Below are 7,737 nucleotides of genomic sequence, written 5' to 3'. Positions count from 1 at the left end.
GCGTCAGCCTGGGGTGCACAGAAATTTCCGGACCCACAGCCACGGAAGGGTTAAGTAGCATACATACAGTATATAAGAAATAAGAAAATGATTTAGGATATTAAGAGAGTAAAGAGAGAGAATTGCGAAGGACACATACGAATAGGTCTACCCCTAAAGATTTTTTTTTCCCCAGGTGTACTGTCGGAGACAAAAGTTTGCCTACTATCCCAATGAGTAAATTTCAGCCTTATGGCATACTTGTCACTCTTCTCCTTGGCACAGCATACTAGACAGAGTGATCCATGAGCAGAGAAATGTTTCAGCCCTCTCAGTTTTCAGTGTTGACCAACAAGAGAATGCGGTAAGTAGCAGAGATGTAATATTAGGCGAACTTTTGTACCCGACAGTATAACAACAACAACAAAAAAGTAGCATAATATTTCTACGTGTAACTGTATTATTCCCATATTATTAAGTCCAAGTGAAGGCTCAGATACTTCTTAGAGGAAGAGCGATAGCCATGAGTCACGCTGCACCATGCTGGACAAGTATGAATAGGGAGGAGGTGTCTATAGGAAGAGTGATGCATGTGAAAATCGGAGTTGGAGTGTTGCACTGACTGATTGTGTACATCAGACTTTGGATATATAAGTAGAACCGACAGGGTGCAATTTTACCAGCACCCACTTTTTAATGTCCACCATGCTGTGAGCTCCTACCCTAAACTTGAAGGTCACGCATCACGAGAAGAGTACGCTTACCATCGATCCATAACAGAAAGTGATTAAATTCAAACAAAAGTTATAATACAGACGGTATTAAGGATGTGGGCTGTTTTAAACAAGTATTTATTTCAATTGTAACCCCTGAAAACCTAGCTTCTATACATTCATCAATGTTGGATCACTGTGTTTGCATAGGTATTTTATTTATGAAATCATTATAGGCATGGAGGAAGTACCATTAAAAAAAAAAAAAAAAAAAAAGCATTCAATGGGTCTGAAAACTGATGATTTGACTTTACCATGAGACCTTGATCTTCAGTGACTGTTCCCTTCATCCTTACTTGAACTTGAAACCTCCCACAATTTTTGGTCGAAAACAGTATAAAACTGTTTAAGTTGCCATTGCCATGTGGCCTTGACCCTGGCCTTTCTCTGTGGCCTGATATTAAATTGGCTGCTTTGAAATTCACTTTCCCTTATTCTCGCGTGACCTTGAACTCTTCCTCAAAGTGTACTCAAATCAAACAAAAACTGTTTAAGATAGTCATGTCACTCAACCTTGGCCTTTGACCTATTTAAAAAAAAAAAAAAAAAAAAGCCCCTTAGTTGACCTTTAATACTTCCACTATGGCTGCATCAAGTCCGATCAAAGTCTTTTTACTAATTTCATTAACAGACAGACACACGGTTCGAAATCTGACCTTTCCTTGTCAGTTTGACTTTTGAGTGATTGTTGTCAAACTCGAAACCTTTTATTTTTGTCATACCTTCAACCAGTCCACAAAGTATCGTCTAAACAGGATAAATGATGTTAAGTTGACCTTGCCCTTTGGTCTTGACCATTGGCTAATTGTTCCCAAAATGTCTCACTTAGTTCTTGCATCGGCACAAAGCATTTCACCACGTTCGGTCTAGATCAGACAAAATATGTCAAGATGATTTTGTTAGGCCATCCTAAAACTAGCTCTGTCATCATCTTTTAATTATTGTTCAAAAGAAGAGGAGCAAGAACAAGAACAAGAAGCTTCCTTATTGGCTTTAAGTCAACAAATCCACCAAATCTGGTTGACAGTGAACAACCATGTTGAGTTACACTCACACACACGATTAAAACGTTAATATACTCTCTCGCACGGGAGTAATAATTAATTAGAAGTAAGACCAACATATTCTCAAGTCCAGATGTAATTTATTTATCATTGAAGAGGATAATGAAGAATTAATTCATCTATGAACTATATTGCTCAATAATGATTTAAAAAGTAGTTACAAGTCTTTGATTTTAAATAACGACCAATGTGTATGACATCAGTGTCAAGAAAAGTGTTTGACCCAGTCTGATCTAAATGTTGTATCACAAATTCCCGGAAAGTAACATCCTTATCCTCTTTCTCTTAGCAAGCATAAGAAAATTTCACCCACACTGTTCTCCAGTAGAACTTACTTGCATTCTTTCTATGATTTCCATATATTTACACTAACTGTGACTCACCTTATAAACATGGTGTACTTACGTTTCTATATACTGTTGATCCCCAGAAAGTGTTGCACTGAAAAGCAAATAATATAAACAAATCAGTAAAGCAAACGTACAGTACCTGGTCTGTTGCTCACCGATTACAGGGCTGAGGTTTGGTTCCCGTTTATAGTGAAAAGATTTCTTTCGATCTGCTGTATTACTGAATACCCCATGATTACTCAGCCTCATCAGCAGCCACATCAGGATCATTACACCGGTCACCAACGTTAGTGCTGCAGGGAAAAATATAGATATCATTACTGGATTGCACAATTAACGATGCACGGTATTATCACCGGGAAAGTTCGCAGACAAGCCCGGGCAGCATTGTGTCTAGCCTTCTATATTTTATATTCCCTTCCGAACGTTGGTGAGCATCCTTCCTTCTCGTACTCTTTTATTGTGTGTTTAAGTGAAGAGCATCCATCGTCACAACCGACAGGAAAGTGACATTTAACTTTTGATCGTGATGGTATCTTTATACCCAAGGTTCAATGATGTGTTAACAGATATGACCATGAAAATTCTTGCAGTTCACTGGGTCCCTGTTGACCCATTTGATGTAGCATTGTAGTGCCATGATTTGAAGAATTAGAGTAAGTTAATATAAGCTAGTACTGGAAGTGTAATTTTAAGCTTAAGTATTGCAAATATAGCTCATGTTTTAACCTTTAAGTTCTATATTGAATTTAGTCTTTGTTGATATTCATAATCTGAACATGATTCTGCTATTGATAATGCTAAGTTGAGTTTTGATGTGGACGTATAACTGCAGAAATTTTAGTATAGATTGTAAATTGTGAATGTCTTCCTTTGTATTCTAATCTAGAAATTTACTGGCCGAAGTTAATAGATTTACCCTTCTGAACTATGCAGTGGTGATTAAGAGTTGACTGAAGTAAGAATATTGAAGATTGTCATTTGTGAAGCGCGAATTTTATGTCATTGAGTCCTGTTTACAGTCACATAGGCACGTAACCGACACGGGTAATAAAACTGTTTGAGTTCTTAATTAATTTGCCTTCATTATAATTAAAGTTCCTACACGCTTATTACAAAAAAGTCAACACATTAAGTCAATTATCTACGAATGTTGAGTGCAAACGTATATCTCGTATTCTTTGGAAGATCTAGTAGAAACAAAATATTACAAAGCAATCAGTTGAAGTTTTAACTGATTCCTGAATACTGTCTTGATGCTTATTAAAGGCGAGAAGCCGGGCCAAACAATTCAGCTCATCGCTCCTATCATCGTTGCAGGTTAGTGCCCGACCTCTCACCCCCACCCCCCTTTTTCTCTCCCTCGTGTATTAAGTGATCATATATGTTCGTGAATAAAATTAGTAATACTTTCCCCTGATCCTTCTTGTGCTGAATAACGAGATCATCGCTCCTTTTCATTGTTGCAGACGAGAGTTATGAAGGACCGTGGCTTGCATCCCAAGGATTCGAGCGTTCAAGCCGCGGCCAAACCGCTGACACAGTAAATCACCCCCCCCTCTTTAGTTCATGGAATCAAAGTGAATATCGGCTGGTCCATTTGTCCATTTCGTTACGGTCCATGTGATTACTGATCCTATTGACTATTGTGTTTAACTTATATAAGATTCTTCAGTTGTGCATTTAGTGTTAGAGAGTATTCTTTGGTGATAACCTTTAGGTTCCTTCCCGGCAAGTCTGACCAAGACCACGGGACTATATCCAGTATCAGTATTCTTGGAATATTAATCTAGTGTGTAAAGATACATATTCCTGGAGTTATACTGTAAATCCTCATTACTGAATATTAATTTAGTTCGTGAAGATTCATATTTCTGTAAAGTGTAACAGTGTTCTTTGAACATTCAGTTTGAGCAGATTCACATTTCTGTTGATATAGATCCTCATCATATTTTGTTTTGGTATAATTCACAGTTTGAAGAGTAATTTGTATCTCAGTTCTTAATACTTAGTAAAATGAATTTTGCTATCCTCCAAGGAGTGGTACAGACGAGGTTGAGTGGCCCGCAGGGTGTGCTGATATCAAACTGCTCACGCTTTCTTCAAAAGATCACACTACCCCATTTTCCATAATTGTCAGCATTGGTGGTTTTAAAATTCTCGTCATTACACTGCTAGCTAAAGGGGTGGGATAAGATATTGTTGTGGGATAAGACATTGTTGTGGTATAAGATATTGTGTGATAGAATCCCTCAATAACAGTACACTGGAGGCCCACTTAATCTCGCAATGTTTCTAGAATTAGTGTTCTTTGGAGCTCCTAGAGGACCAGCAAAATTGTACTCCACCGAGAATAGAATGAATACTGAGATGGAGACACAACTTGTGTATTTTGTGGATTTGTCTAGTGGAAGGAGTAGTAAGGTGGAAGATGAGTTGTTAATGGAAGTTAGGGATCACATGTCAAGTAGAACGAGTGTAGCTCAGTGGACCGTGATAGCCGATTCGTTAGGTTCTTCCCCTCAAAACAAAACAGTCCACACACATCACGCCATTGTGTAGTGGAAGTGTTGGTGGACAGAGGTGTGTACGTGGTAGACGATATGTTCACGGGGAAGAGGATGCAGGGAGCTGCGGGATGGATGAGGCCCTGTTGCAGAGAAGAGTGGCCCTTGGGAACCCTGGAGGGGGCATTTGAGCCTGGTCCAGTGGATGAATAGTTGCCGCCTCATGAGAGATGCCCTCCCCAGAGACTTAATGAGAAGTGTTGAGTGTTAAGCTGGGTATGGCAGTATCAAGTTAAGAGATGGATAGGGAAATGTGTGCGGGTCGGACTGTCTGACTATTGACTGTGAGTTCATAGGAGTTTGGGTTATGGGCGCAGCCCAGTTCAGTGGAAATTTTAGATTGCTTTAATTAGAGGGGCAGTGTGCACCTACCTCTCAACTTACAGTCAACACAGTCTAGGGTGAAACAGTGACTTCAGGACCTGACAGGCACTTGTCATTTACTAGGTGGAGAGCTGGAAGCATAAGAACGAATGGACGGGAGCATAAATGCGATTAGCTAATAGGTTGTATGAATGGGAAGGGTCCCTATGACTATCCTGGCAGTGAGAGTATGGGTCTGTCCAGGTGAGACAATCATGTTGCCACCCAGGCAGGAGGTTGACTGGGGCACATCTATCCACTGAATGTTGAGTGTTTATCATGACAGAGAAGCGACCCCCTGGGGTATGTGATTTTTCTTGTGGACCGACAGGTGCCACTTATTGGAGTCGTGTTCACAGTCAAATTTGGTAAGTCAGTCCCGTCCACATACACGTCCCAAGGAAATGTAGATGAATGATTTGAATGTTGATTTCCGATGTGTTCTTTTTTTTTTATTCCAGAGGAGGGACCCGTGTAGTGCCATAAGTTTAAGTATTTGTGTTAGTATAAACTAGTACTGTACCTGTAATCTTAAGCTTAAGTATTGTAAGTATAGCTCATGATTTAACCGTTAAGTTCTATATTAACCCGCCCTGTCCCGTCGACGTATGGGTATGTTGCAACGATTTGCATTTGCCAGTCCCGGCGACGTACCGGTACGTCGTGCAATTGCAAAGTGCATAATTTCGACAATTTACAAATTTCGCGCTTGATTTGCGGTATGTATCCTAGCATGACCTTCCTCTACCTTCCACCAGGTGGGGACACTTGGCGACCCCGTGCTAACCCGCGGCTTGTCCACTCACCTGGTAGCAACCGTCCTGCTCAGACATGGCTAAGAGAGGTCTCTCAGAGGTCGAAATTCAAGCCGCCCTGGATGCCTTTACAGGCGACAGTGATTCCCCACTGGACGATAAGGTTGTGGATAAAGATTATGTGCAGCCAGAGAAGGAGGAAACCACCAGCAGTGATGAAGAAGTCCCGTCCCCCAGGAAGCGGCAGTACGTGACTTACCGTGCTGTTAGAGAGGGGCAGCCGACCAAGAAACCACATGCAACATCCTATGCCCAGCCCCAAAGTGATGTGAAACCAGATTTCGATGACGAGGATGGAGTCATGGGACGTGCTGCCACGTGGTATGGACATAAGGTAATATCTCATCGTGGCCCAGAGCGCACACAACGTCGGACGAGCAGGTATGGGCCTAGTATTTTGTTTGGGGAGTTAGGAAGTGTCATGGAGGGAGTGGGGAGTGAAAGGGAAAGTGCAGGGAGGAGTATGAAAAGTGAGAGTGACGTGAGTCATTGCTCTCCCTAGGTAGTGCGAGGCGGCGGAGTGTATCACGTGGGCGAGTGCGGGTGCATTCTGTATCACATGGGGTTGTGATGGAGGGGGAAGGTGGCGAGGAACCACTCCCAAGCACGTCTTATGCTCCCCAATATCCCCTGACACGTGGTCGAGCTAGGGTGCGTGAAAAATCACGTGGTGTTGTCATGGAGGGGGAAGGTGGGGAGGAACCACTCTCCAGCATGTCTTATGCTCCCCAATATTCCCCTACTTCATCCCCACAGTCCCCTAATGTTCCTCAAGGCCGTAAGGTAAGGGAAAGGGAAAGGGTAAAGGCAGAGGGAAGAGGAGTGACAGTGGGGAAGCCCTCCGCACTCCTTCTCCCCAACCTCCCCCGCAAGGATCTCCTCCCCACCCAGACGAAGGCGGTGATGGGGATGATGGGGACGAGGGATTTGTGGGATGGAATTGGGAAGATGGGAGTGATTTTTTTCCCCTCATTCATCCCTTCACTGAGCAGGGGCGCTCTGGCTGCATTGCTCCCGGAATTCACCGTAATTCCACCAGGTTGGATTTTTTCCACCTGTTTTTTAGTGAGGCATTCGTGGAGCAGATTGTTTGCCAAACCAACCTTTTTGCAAGCACCCAGCGCCTTGAGAGTGAAAGATTGGGAACAAGGAGTAGGCATTCTATCATATATGATTACCCTGTCTCCCTTTCAGAAATGTTCTCCTTTTTTGCCCTGGTCCTTTTGATGGGTATTATATGAAAGAACAGAATTCCGGCTTACTGGACAAGGGACCCTGTTATGTTTACCCCAATATTTGGGCAAGTGATGAGCCGTAATTGGTTTCAACAAATTCTAAGTCGCCTCCATTTCTATGATGCTCATGATCCTGCAAATGCGAACGACACAGATAAGATGAGGCGAATTTGGTTGGTCTTTGATCCCCTGAGGCAAACCTTTCGTTTGTCATTTTATCCCTATAGAGACCTCGTCATAGACGAGAGTCTCGTGTTGTGGAGAGGTAATATTTTATTTAGGCAGTATATACCCAGCAAAAGGTACCGTTTTGGGTTCAAGATCTTTGTTTTGTGCAACTGTAGGACTGGATACGTGCAAGACATAGTCTTGTACACCGGTGCACAGACAGACATAATAGAAGATCGGAGTATTGGACTGTCGGGAGCAGTGGTAAAGACAATGATAGAAGACTACCTTCATCGTGGTCACGTCCTCTACCTGGACAACTGGTACACTAGCCCTCTTCTCGCTCGTTATCTTCACCCGCATGAAACGGGAGTCTGTGGAACCGTGAAGGTGAACCGGCGTCACATGGCCAAGGTAGGGCAG

The sequence above is a fragment of the Coenobita brevimanus genome, chromosome 27 (assembly GCF_032717465.1).
Source record: "Coenobita brevimanus isolate Jiangsu-jjx chromosome 27, ASM3271746v2, whole genome shotgun sequence".
Classification (NCBI taxonomy): Eukaryota; Metazoa; Arthropoda; class Malacostraca; order Decapoda; family Coenobitidae; genus Coenobita; species Coenobita brevimanus.
This window is presented reverse-complemented; position numbering follows the sequence as displayed.